The 13,911-nt window shown below is 39.1% G+C and overlaps 1 pseudogene; it reads right to left on the reverse strand.

Moving 5' to 3' along the window:
- Nucleotides 1–10,317: 10,317 nt before the first annotated feature.
- The window catches only part of LOC102835953, a 71,208-nt pseudogene continuing 67,614 nt past the window's right edge, over nucleotides 10,318–13,911 (reverse strand).

The raw sequence follows: 13,911 nt of genomic DNA on the forward strand, positions 1-13,911 counted from the left end.
ATGGGGTCGCTATGAGTCGGTTCTGACTCGATGGCACCTGACAACAACAACAACAACTCATATCAATGTGGATGCCTCATCAAAACACTGAGCAGAAAACCTAATTCATAGCATTAATGCCACATGATACTAGTAGAGTTCAATTTAATAAGCAAAACTAAGCTATTTATTTTGAGAAGACTTATGTGTGGAAAATATAAAGAAAAGCCAAGAATTGTAAGAAAAATTCAGAATAGTGGTTACCTCTGGGCAAAACAAGGAGATGAGCAGAGAACTGCTCCATAGGGTTTCTGAGACTGTAAATCTTTATATAAATCAGATAGCCTCATCCATCTCCCGTGGAACAGCTGGTAGGTTTGAACCACAGACACAGAGCTTAGAAATACCATAAACATTAGAACACATATTTTGGGATGACACAATCTACTCCGTAATAGCTAATATAATATTTTTTCTCTGATGACAGCAGTATAATATTCTTTGCACATAGTTTTCTGAACAAGGCATCCCAGTACCATCTTTTTCCTCTTATAATGCTCCCAATGCATTCCCACCACTCATTCTATTTGCTCTGTCTGCCAGTCTCACGTCTGACTGGACCTCCAGATTTCTTCTTGTATCCCTGGCAATGGGCTTCCTTTTACACTGCCTATGAGCTCAGCAACAGATTTAGAGCTTTCCTAGGCTTTGAAAATGCTACTTCTGCTGTCTTCATTGGAAGACTACTCAACCTTTGAATGAATGGCAGAGTTCCTGTAGTGAGGTTTGTCTTGACCAATACAGTTGAATGGATTCAGTCAACATACTAACCTACTGCCACTGAGGCAATGCCAACTCCTAATGATCACCGATATTTCTGAGCCTGTAAATCTTTTGGAGTCCTAGTGAGGTGCTTCAGGATAATGTACTGGACCCCAAGATCAGTTCGAACCATAAGCTTGCCAGTTCAAACCTACCAGCCACTCCTCAGAAACCCTATGAGTCAGAACCTGCTCAACAGTACTTAACAAAAGCAAATCTTTTGTGGGAGCAGAAAGCCTCATCATTCTTCCCTGTGGAGAGGTTGGTGAGTTTGAACTGCAGTTAACAGCCCAAGATACAACCCACTGTACCACCAGGGCTCTGGAGTCAAAATAGGTGAATTTCAGTATTACTCCTGCTTGACCAGCTCCTATCCCCGCTGAGCCTACTGGATGGCTTATTAGGTAGAAAGAGTCTTATTTTTACAGGATGTTGATGATATGCATGGAATGTTAAGAAGTGGAAGGACCTCAAAGTTCATCTGGTTTTCCCCATTTATCTTAAAGATGGAAAAACTAAAGCTAGGACTCCTGGTATGGTGCTTAAGACAAGGTCGGTGGTTCAAATCCACCAGCTGCTTCTTGAAAACCCTGTACAGGGTTGCTATGAGTCAGACTTGATGGCACTTAACAACAATAACAACAGAATGTGAAAAGTCCTAGACTGGACAGGGATGCTTAACTCTTCAGTAGCAGATATTGGACTAGAACTTGGGACTCCAGTCTCTCTATCACCTTACCTTCCTCTTGCTGCTGATTTCTTCCCTTCTGAAGGCTAGCTTGCTGCTGAGGAATAGAGGTAAAGGAGAAAGAGTTACAGTCACTAGCTTGATCTTACCCAGAAATGAAAGAAGATAAGACAGAGCTAGCTTGAGAGGCTGCTGGTGGAGACGTCTCACTAATGGACTCAGTGGAAATGGACTCCGTGCAAGATGTCAGGGTTTCCCTGCTTGGTCCCCTGAACAGTAAGGCAGTAAATGCAGAGGCCAGGACTGCACATGACCCCTCCAGTTCTGGCATGCAGAGTGCAATGCTTCAGCACTCATCTGACATGTAGCCACTATTCAGGAAGTACATGGAAACACCAGAGCAATCCAGTTCAGGAACTTCTCACCAGTTGCTATTAAGTTGACCCGGACTCATGGCTACCCCATGTGCATCTAGTTTGGGGAGGGCTTATGTTGGAGGGCTGATCAGATCCTCAGTCATTGGTCCCTATAGGCCACAATGTCTCTGTCTACTGTTTTCATTCCCAACTTGGTGGTATGAGACTCTCTTGTCCCTAGATATGGTGAGCAGTCATCCCTTCCCAGGAGACCCAGGGCTCCTACTCTCTGTCTCAGAGCCCTCTCTGTTCTTTCCTCGTTCCTTTCCTAAACCTGGTTAAAAACACTGGTGTACAATTGTCAAAGTATTTTAAAACAGACTTATGATATATTATGGAATGTGGTGGCTCCATATGATAGGCATTGGATTGTGAACCACAAAATCCACAGTTCGAGCCCGCCAGTCACTCTGCTGAGGATACATGAGGCTTCCTGCTCCCACGAAGATTTAAAGCTTCAGAAACCCTATACAAGTTTGCTACAAATTAGAACTGACTCAATGGCACTTAACAACAACAACAATATATTAATGTATAAAATTTTTAAATCACATTAATAACGGGGGAAGGTGGAATCCCCACTGAATAGTTTTTCATCTTGTCTAGACAGGTCTGGTGAAAGGAGATGGGGATAAGATTCTTATGATTCAATAGTGAATAATTGTTATCATGACTAACTGTGATTGTCACAACTGTAAAGGTAGAAGTTTTGTACCTAAAGGAGGGATTTGTTAATCATACATTTCAGGAACAAAAGACCCTAGGACCACCAAGAGGGAAGAGTTTATCTGAGATTACTGTTGTTCTTAAATGAAGTCAAGTCGGTTCCCACTCATAGATACCCACCATAGGATTTCTGAGGAGGGGTTGGCGAGTTTGAACCACCAACCTTGCGGTTCAGACCAACCTTGTGGACCAATGCTTATCCTACAAAGCTACATATTCATCACTAAAACATATGCATATTGTATTTCAGTGAAAGTTTCCACAGCAAATTAGATTTCCATTTCATAATATCTATATAAATTGTTCGGTAATATTATTTACATTTTTTACAATGTTGTCAACATTTTCTTTGCGTTCTAGCTATTCTGTTCCAAGTGCTCTAGTCTCCCTGCCCCCTGATCTTACTATCTTTGCTTTAGAGTAATTGTTGACCTATTGGTCTCATACTCGTATAGATGACTTGTTAATGGAGCACCATGCCAATCTTATTATTTTGCTAAAAGGTGACCTCAGTTGATAGTTTTGGTTCAAGGTTTAAAAAAGAATCTCATGACAATAGTCTAAAGGAGTCCTGTAGTCTCAACTGATTCAGTCAGGTGGTCTGAACTTTTAAAAAATTAGAGTTATCTTTTACATCTTTCTAACGTTCATTCAGGATCCATCTACCAGAACAATGGTAGCCAGGCACCATGTAGTTCTTTTGGTTTGAGTAAATAAAGACCTGGCTCATATAGGCTATTAGCCCCGTAGACTAGTTACTTCTTTGAGACCTGTATTTTATTGACTTTTAAAACACTTATTCTGAGCTGAGTGAAGGTTAATAGAGCAGATAATCAATTGGTTTTACATTCAGCAAATGTACTTCGTTTCATCTCAATGACTGCAATCTCCTCCATGTAACATCACTTATCCCTTCCTCCTTGTGTTTCTTGTTTCCATTCCTCCTTCTTTCCCAATCTTCCCGAACTTTGTCCTTAGGTAAATGCTGCCCTTTTGATCTTGAATGTTTGACCAGTTCATGGTGAGCATACCTTAACTAGTGTGGTTACCTTTTCTATCTACCGCTCAGCTGAAAATTGAGCCATGAGGATAAGGTCAATTCCAGATCTAAAGTGTTACCGAGGGCCATCATCCCATTTCCTATAGTCTCTTTCTGACCAGTAAGCCTGGTGTTATTATAATTTTGAGTTTTCGTTCACATTTTCTCCCACTCTGTCTAGGACCTACTAATATTTTAGACAAAAAACTTAAAAATGTATACTTACTCTTACTTAGGAAATGAGTGAATTCAAATAAAATGTTTTTTCTGTTTAAAACGGGTGGGGAACATCCAGCCCACTGGTCATATTGTTGTTGTTGTTAAGTGCCATCAAGTCAGTTCCAACTCATAGTGACCCTGTACAAGGTTTCCAAGGAGTGGCTGGTGAGCTTGAACCGCCAACCTTGTAGTTCAAAGTAACTTTGCAGTCCAGCGCATTAGTCCACTGTGCCACACCAGAACTCCGCTGGTCATATAAGGCATGCAAAATCATTTGGTCTGGCCCTGCCAAGGCAACTGTAGTTCCAGCCATCACATTAAGGGTGAATCAATGAAATACTTAACCAAATATAGCAGGCTAATTTTTAAGTTAATAATTTTGTATGGTCCACGAATGATGTTAAATTTTGGCAGAAAAAAGGTCCCTTGCCCCTACTTTAAGGGTATTGAGCTGCAGGTTCTGGATGCTTAAGGTTTTGATGTCTATGATATCACACCCAGGGTTGCATGACCCCTGAGGCATGGACACTCTAAGCTTCCTATGCTTCCTTGCCACCATCTGTCACTTTGTCATACTGTTGTGGCTTGCATGTTACTGTTATATGCTGGAAACTTTGCCACCAGAATTTTAAATACTCATAGGTCACCCGTGGTGAACAGGTTTCAGAGAGGTTCTAGATTACGACAGACTAGAAGAAACCTGGCAATCGACTTCTGAAAATTTGTCAATTAAAACCATATGGATCAGAACAGAATCTTGTCTGACCTAATGCTGAAAGATGAGCCCCCTAGTTTGGAAGGCACTCAGAATACACAGTAGCAGAACAGTTGACTGGAATATAGCAACAGTTGTGAAGAAGGCTCAGGACCAGGCAATATTTTGTACTCTTGTGGAGAATGTCACCACGAGTTAACATTGAATTAATAAAAACTAACAACAACAACATAGTCCCCAAGGGATGAAGGGCATCAGTGAGTATTCCACTAAGGAAGGGTCTACCTTTGTTCAAATGACAACATGCATAGCAGCTTACAGACCTTCCCTACAGGCCCTAGAATACTCATTGGTACCCTTCATCCCCTGGGGAGTATGCTAGTTTGTTAGTTTCAAGTTAGCTCCAAGTTGTGTCCCAAGTGGCTCCCATTCATTCATCCACTGGTGGTCGGTCAGTGGGCACCAAACTGCAGAATTCTGAAATCTTTTCCCATTAAGACCAATATCTTCAACTTTGCCCTTGGACTGAAATCTGCCATTAGGAGTCAAGAGAAATAACAATGGCTGAAATTGGAAGAGGCCTCTGAGTTTGGCTGGAACAACACCTGCTTTTTACAGATGCGTAAACTGAGGCCCAGAGAGTTGTTAGTAAACACTTAGCTCTATTTCTTCTTTAAATATTTGTTAGTAAACAATTAGTTCTATTTCCTCTTTAAATAACTGGACTTAGTGTTATTCTTGGGAATGCTTTTAAAGTATGTTTAATTTCATTAGTAGATTTAGAACTGTTTGGATTTTCCATTTATTTTTATGTCCATTTTGATTTTATTTTTCTCATTTCAAAAAAATGTAGAAATTACTATAATAAAGTTGTTTGTAATACTATTTTAAAAATATTTGCAGACTCTCTAGTGATATGATAATGGTTATTAAATATATTTTTTTGATCAGTTGTGCCAAAGGTTTAGTAATTAACCTCTTTAAGATGCCAGCATTTGTCTTTATTAATCTTCTCTATTGTATCTTTTGGAGTCCTGGTGTGGCGCTGCAGGTTAATGTGGTGGACTATAAGGTCGGTTTGAACTGCAAGGACAGAGGTTCCGGCTTACTCACCAGTCGCTTCTTAGAAATCCTACACAGGGGTCACTATGAGTCAGAACCGACTCCATGGCACTTAACAACAATAACAACTGGTGTGGTGCTACAGAATCAGCACTGGACTGGAAACAACAGGGTCAGCAGTCCAAACCCACCAGCTGCTCCTTGGAAACCCTCTACAGGGTCACTGTGAGTTGGAATAGATTCGACTGCACTTAACAACAACAACAACAATACTGGCATGGTGATTGACCGCAAAGTCAATTCATAGTGCTGCCCTAAACTGCTCCATGGGAGAAAGATGTAGCAGTCTGCTTCCCTGAAGATTATAACCCTGAAAACCCTATGGGCTGTTCTACTTGGACCCTAGTGCTACATTCTGGGATCAGAATAGAAATTGGTAAGAATAGGGTTTATTTAGCTTTATTGTACCTTTACTTTTACTCATATCTACTCTTAATTATTTCTTGTTCCATTTTGTTTGGGCTTAGTCAGTTCTTTATTATTATTTAAATTTCTTGGTTGCTCTTAACATTGAATTTTAATCTTTGTTCTTTATAATATATGTATTTAAGGCTATACTCTTTTCTTTAGCTCAGATTCAGTCATATCACACAAGATTTTGGTCATATTTATGTTGTCATTTAATTAAAATATTTTATTATTTCCACTGATCCATGGATGATATAAAAGTATACTATAGTTGTTGGAACACAACAAGGGAACAACAAAAGGTTTAAAATTAGGAAAGGTGTGGCCAGGGTTGTATTCTTTCATCATATTTATTCAATCTGTATGCTGAGCAAATAATCTGAGAAGCTGGGTTCTATGAAGAAAAACATGGCACAGGATTGGAGGAAGACTCATTAACAACCTGCGATATGCAGATGATGCAACCTTGTTTGCTGAAAGCAAAGAGGACTTAAAATACTTAAGTTGCATCTCATGTAAAGAAAACAAAAATCCTCACCACTGGACCAATAAACAACATCCTTACTTATAAAGGAAGAAAATATTGAAGTTGTCAAAGACTTTGTTTTGCTGAGATCAACCATCAACATTCATGGAAGTAGCAGTCAAGAAATCAAATGACGAATTGCATTAGGCAAATCTGCTGAAAAAGACTCCTTTAAAGTGTTGAAGAGCAAAGATGTCGGTGTGAGGAATAAGGTGCACTGATACAAGCCATGGTATTTTCAGTAAACCTCATATGCATGCAAAAGTTGGGCAGTGAATAAGGAAGATCATAGAACTAATGCATTTGAGTTACAGTGTTGGAGGAGAATATTAAAAGTACCATGGACTGCCAAAAGAACAAACAGATCTGTGCTTGAAGAAGTACAGCCAGAGTACTCATTGGAAGCCAGGACGGCCAGACTTCGTCTCTCATACTTTTGACATACTGTCAGGAGAAACCAGTCAGTCACTCGAGAAATAGATCACATTTGACAAAGTGGAGGGTTGGAGAAAAAGAGGAAGACCCAAACGAGATGGATTGGCACAGTGGCAGCAGTGATGGGCTCAAGCACAGCAACGATTGTGAGGTTGGCCCAGGACTGGGCAGTGTTTTGTTCTGTTGTGCATAGGGCCAGTTCCAACACAATGGCACCTAACAACAACAACAACAACTACTTTAAATTTTCAAGTTTTTTCTGTTATTTTGAGCTTAATTCCACTGTGGCCTGTAAAACATACTCTGTATAATTGTATTGTTGTTGTTAAGTGCCATCAAGTTGGTTCCAACTCAGATCAACCCTGTATATGGTTTCCAAGAAGAGGCTGGTGGGTTTAAACCCAGCTAACTGATCTTTCAGTTAGCTCCATAGCAGGACACCTAGCAATCAGGAATTTGTTGCCTGTCTTCATGGACTTGCCTATCTTAGATCTTTCATATACATGAAATCATACAATAATGTAGCTTCTGAGTCTCGTTTCTTTAACTTAGCATAATATTTTCAAGGCTCACCCTTGTTGTACCATATGTCAGTACTTCATTCTTTTTTGTGTGTGGTAAATATATATGTAATCAAATATTTACCACTTCAACATCTTCTACGTGTATACATCGGCGATATGAATTTATGTTCATTATGTTGTTCAACCATCACCACACTATCCATTACCAAATTTTCCTATCACCTCTAACAGAAGCTCAGTGTACCCTAAGCAATAGTCCACATCTCCACCATCACTCCCACCTCCTCCTAGTAACCACTAATAAACTTTGCTCTTTATGCATTTACCATGTCTAGATATTTCATGTAAGTGGGATCGTACAATATTTATCCTTTTGTGTCTGACTTATTTCACTCGACATGATGTGCTCAAGGTTCATCCATGTTGTAGCATGTAACTGGATTTTATCTATTATGGCTAAGTCATCTCCCACTGTATGTATGTACTGTGTTTTAGTTATTGATTTATCAGTTGATTGACATTTAGTCTGTTTGGACATTTTGGCTATTGTAAATCGTGCTGCAATGAATATTAGTGTACAAATATCTATTTGTGTTCTTTCTTTCAATTCCTTTGGACATGTATCTATGAGTCCAGTCCTGGTATGGCATTGGAAGATAAGCACTGGACTGTTAACTACAAGATTAGTGGTTTGAACCCACCAGCTGCTCCTCAGAAACCCTACACAGGTCGTTATGAATAGAAACGGATTCGATGGCACTTAACAACAACTACAACCTATGAATGGAATTGCTGGGCCATATGGTTGTTGTTGTTAAGTGCCATTGAATTGATTCTGACTCATAGTGACCTTGTATAGGGTTCCGAGGAGCAGCTGGTGAATTTGAACCGCCAACCTTGATGTTCAAACCAAACTTGTGGGCTAGTGCATTATCGCACAGCATCATACCAGGATTCCTGGAAAATATGGTAGTTGTATATTTAATATTTTGAGGAACTGCCAAACTATTTGATACTGTGGTATTTTATAAACTCACCAATGATAAAGGGGAGTCCTGATGTGGCACTGTGGGTTAATGCGCCAGACTGCAAAGCCGTTTGAACTGCAAGGTCGGCAGTTCAAGCTCACCAGCTGCTCCTCGGAAACCCTATACAGAGTCGCTATGGGTTGGAACTGATTCGACAGCACTTAACAACAACAATGATGAAGGAGGGTTCCAGTTTCTCCACCTACTCACAAACACTTACTGTTTTTGTTTTTTTCTTTCTGTTCTCTTTTTAAAATATTATTTTGTTGTTGTTGAGACTATGCACAGTAGAATATACACCAATTCAAGTTTGTACGAGTACAGTTCAGTGACATTGATTACATTCTTTGAATTGTGTAACATTCTCACTCTCCTTTACTGAGCTGTACCTCCTGATAAGCCTAAACTCACTATCCTCTGAGGCTCCTATGTAATCTTTCAAGTTGTGGTTGTCACTTTGATCTCAAAAAATAGTTCTTAAAAGAGCGTAATGCTCAAGGCAGACTTCACCCTGTTCTTTTACCAGTTAAACTAAACTGCTGTTAAGCTTTAAGATAACTTCAAGGGATATTTTTGGTTTAAGGTTTAGAGATTATTTTAGGGCAATAGTTTCAGGAGTTCATCCAGCTTCCTTGGTTCCAGTGAATCTGGAGTCAATGTGTATTTGAAATTTTGTTCTGCATTTTTTCCCTTTAATTCAAAAATTTTAAAAATAATCTTTGATCAAAATGTTCAGTAATGATAGCCAAACCATCCAGTTCTGGTTTCATGGCAAAGGAGACAGTTGTGCATGGAGGCAAGTAGCCATCTACTCCTATTCCTGACTTGCCTTCTTCTTCTATCATTCCAGGCAAATGGAGACTAATTATTGTGCCTTGATTGGCTGGTTGCACATTTTTAAGACCCCAGGTAATATGTAAAGAATCTAAGAGAACTAGGGTACCTTGGTGTAGCCTTGTAGGATAAGCACTGGACTAGTAACTGCAAGATTGGCAGTTCAAACCCAGCAGCCACTCTCTGAAATCCCGTACAGGATTGCTATGAGTCAGAACTGACTCGACAGTATACAAAAGTAACAAGGAGAATGAGGAGGTAGAACAAAAGCACTGAAAACTCTATTAGGCTGATTAACTGGGATGTCCCATGAAGTCATGACCCTAAACCTCCAAACCAAGGAATCAAATACCATGAGGTGTTTGCTTGTATATAAGCAACTTCAGTAGTTACTTTTTTTTCCCAAAATAACAAAGGTTTTATTTTAAAGACAAAAAACAAAGAGCAGTAAACACACCCCAGCACACCAGTGAACAAAGTCACCAGATTTTATAAAAGAAGGAACGACAGTCTGCTGTCAACTAAAACCCAGAACAACCCAAGTGGGGTCCAAGATGGGGGGATAGCATGTGTTTGTCTCTGGATTGGGAGGTGCATGGAAATGCATGAGAAGAAAGAAACCAGGCAAGGCCAAAGGGCAGGTGGGCAGCACCTCTCTGTTCATATGGACTTTAGTTCTGTTTTGGGGGACGCAAACATCAACGGGCCATGTGACAAAGAACTGAACATCAGAAAACACTGTCAAAGGGAGAGAAGAGAATTGAGTTTGCTTCTACAGTTACGAGGGTGGAGTCGTGTTCTGGAAGGTCCCACACAATGGCAGGCACTGGATGTAGTTATGCGTCCTTGCAAGGAGAGCGGAGGCTGGTCTTCTTCATAATCTGCAGGAACTCTTGCTCATTGACTTTGTAGTCATCATCTCGATCCTCCTTGTCAATCATTTCCTGCAATTCTTCATCAGTGAGGTTCTCGCTCAGCTCCTTGGCCACGCTTTCAGATTTTTGAAAGTGATCTTTCATAGTCAAAGAGCTTTAAAGCTTTCAGGATTTCTTCTTTGGTATGTTTCTCAGAAATCTTAGTCATCACGGTAAAAAAAAATCACTGAAGTTCATTTTCCCTGTACCTTCCTTATCAACCTCTTTGATCATTTTCTTGCTCTCTTCCTTCTAGGGCTCTAAGCCCAAAGCCCACATTGCCACTTAAGCTCTTTTACATCTATGGTGCCAGTCCCGTCCTCATGAAAGAGATCAAAAGCCTCGTGGTTCTGCTTCTGTTCATCCTTGATTTTAGGCTTAGAGCTCATCCTCTTTCAGTGGCTTGAACTTCATGCCATGTTTACTGCTTTGAAGCTGGAGGACATAGCTTCTGACTCAAATACAGACTCTACTGATTCAAATACATTTTCTTTGTTTTTGTTTTGTCATTGCTGTAAATGTAACTATCATGCAAATTTTGCCAATTCAATTACTTTTTACAGACGAACAACTTATTAACAGCAATTATAATAATTAGTTTTGTAACTTTACCCTTAATTAATGTTATTTTTCCATCATAATTAATCTCACTTTCTTCCTCCTTGCTACCACTGGTAACCACAAATAAATTTTAATGTCTATACATTTGCCTATTCTAGTCTCTTTATTTAAGTGAGATCATACAATATTTATCCTTTTCTGGCTGACTTATTTCACGCAGCATAATGTCTTCAAGCCCCACCCATATTATAACATGTATCGAGACTTAATTTCTCTTACTGGCTGTGTAGTATGTATGTACTACATTTTGTTTATCCATTTTTATACTGACTGGCATCTAGATTATTTCTACCTTTTGTCTATTGTGAATAGTAGTTCAATAAACATTAGTGTACAAGTCTCTGTTTGAGTCTCTGCTTTCAAGTTCTTTGGGTATATACTTAGCAGTGAAATTGCTGGGTCATATGCAGTCCTGGTATGGTGCTGTAGGATAAGCACTAGAACGCAATGTTGGTTTGAATCACAAGGTCAGCAGCTTGAACTCACCAGTCACTTCTCAGAAACCCTAAACAGGGTCGCTATGAGTTGGAACCGACTCGACAACACTTAACAATAACAACATGGCATTTAACAACAACAAACAACAATGGTAGCCCTATAGGATAAGCACTGAACTGCTAACTAACTACAAGGTCAACACTTCAAACCACTTTGGGATACAGCCTGAGAAACCCTAAACTGTGTCACTAAGAGTGGAAACTGACTCTATAGCAGTTCCATTTTTAGTTTTTTGAGGAACCTGCCACACTCTTTCCCACAGTAGCGGTACCAGGTAGCATTCCCATCAGCAACGGATACAAGTTTCAATTTCCCTATGCCCTTGCCAACATTTGTTATTTTCTATTTTTCAAAAAATCTTAGCCATCCAAATGGGAATGAAATGGTATCTCATTGTGGTTTTGATTTGCGTCTCTCTAATAGCTAATGATGCTGAGTGTCTTTTCAGATGTTTGGTGGTCATTTGAATATTCTCTTTAGTGAAGTCCTTTACCCATTTCATGATGAGATGATCTGTCTTTTTGTTTGTAAATTGTAGAATTTTTTTTAGATATATATTGGTTAATAGATTCTTATTTGATATATGTTTCCAAAGATATTCTCCCAGTTGGCAGCTTGTCTTTTTACCTTTTTGGTTTTAAAATCTTCTGATGAACAAATGTTTTGCGTTTTTTATGAGGTCCCATTCATTAATTTTACCTTTTGTTTTTTGAACTGTTGCTATTATGTTGTTGTTGTCATTGTTAAGTGCAATCGAGTCAGTTCTGACTCATAGCAACCCTGTATAGGGTTTGCAAGGAGTGACTTGTGGGTTTGAACTGCCAGTCTTGCAGTTGACAGTCCAGTGCTAAATAATACATCATTAAAAGCTAAACCCTGCTTGTTACAAGAATTTTATGCACATTTAGGTCCTTAATCCACTTTGAATTTGTTTTTGTGTATGGTGTGAGGCATGGATCCTGTTTCATTTTTCTGCATGTGGAAATCCAGTTTCCCAACACCATTTATTGAAGAAATTCTTCCTTCCCCATAGAATGAACTTAACACCCTAGTCAGAAATCAGTTGACCATAGATAGATGTGTGGGTTTTTCATTGGACTCTTCATTGTATTCCATTGGTCTATTCATCTATTATTATACGAGTACCAGGATGTTTTGATTATTGTAGCTTTATAATGCATTTTAAGGAGTCCTGGTGTGGCACTGTGGGCTAATGCACTGGACTGCAAGGTTTGTTTGAACTGCAATTTTGGTGGTTCAAGCTCACTGGCCACTCCTCAGAAACCCTATACAAGGTCAGTATGAGTTGGAACAGCACTTAACAACAATGTATTTTTAAATCATTGGTAGTGTGAGTACTCTTAATTTAATCTTCTCTTTCAACATTGCTTTAGCTCTTGAGGCTCTTGTCATTACACATAAAGTTGATTTTCCCATTTCTGTAGAGAAAGCTGTTGAAATTGTGATCAATTTAATTGTATTGAATCTATTGTATGTTTTGATTTGGGCAATATTGACATCTTAACAATATTAAGTCTTCCAGCCCAAGAACATGGAACATCTAAATCTTCTTTAATCCTTTTCAGCAGTGTTTTTAAATTTTTATTGTATAAGTCCTTCTCTTCCTAGTCAGATTTATTCCTAGGCATTTTATTCTCTCAGATGCTATTGTAATAGAGTTATTTTCTTTCAGATAATTTCCCTTTCAGATTTCTCATTGCTAATGTACAGAATCCAACTGATTTTTGTTTGTTGACCTTGTACCCTACAACTTTGCAAAATTCATCTGATAGCACTGGACATTTTCTTGCAGACTCTGGGATATTCTATATAAGTTGTTGTTAAATACCATGGAGTCAGTTCCAACTCATAGTGAGCCTTTGAAGAGTGGCTGATACATTTGAACTGCTGACCATTTGGCTAGCAGGTTTATTCAGTATGTAATAGCATAATGAAAAAATTGAAATATTGTTAGAATTACCAAAATGTGACACAGAGACATGAAGTGAACACATATTATTAGGAAAATAGCACTGACATCCTTGTTCAACACAAGGTTACCACAAACCTTCTGTTGGTTAAAAAACGCAGTATCTCTAGCACAATAACATGAGGCACAATGAAATGAGACATGCCTATATTGAATAGAAGTAGTCAAAGCAGGCACTCTATTCTTATCCCCGATTTCCAGGGGAAATCTCTCAGTCTTTCTCCGTTAAGTATAATGTTGATTGTTGGTTTTTCATATTTGCCCGGAATCATATTGAGGAATTTCCCTTCTATTCTAATTTTCTTTGGGATTTTCATCAAGAAAGGGTACTGGATCGTATCAAATGCTTCTTCTGCATCCATAGAGTTGGTCATATGGTTCTGGCACTACAGGGTAATGCAATGGAC

Source organism: Chrysochloris asiatica, unplaced genomic scaffold, assembly GCF_000296735.1.
Source record: "Chrysochloris asiatica unplaced genomic scaffold, ChrAsi1.0 scaffold00054, whole genome shotgun sequence".
In the NCBI taxonomy this organism is placed as follows: domain Eukaryota; kingdom Metazoa; phylum Chordata; class Mammalia; order Afrosoricida; family Chrysochloridae; genus Chrysochloris; species Chrysochloris asiatica.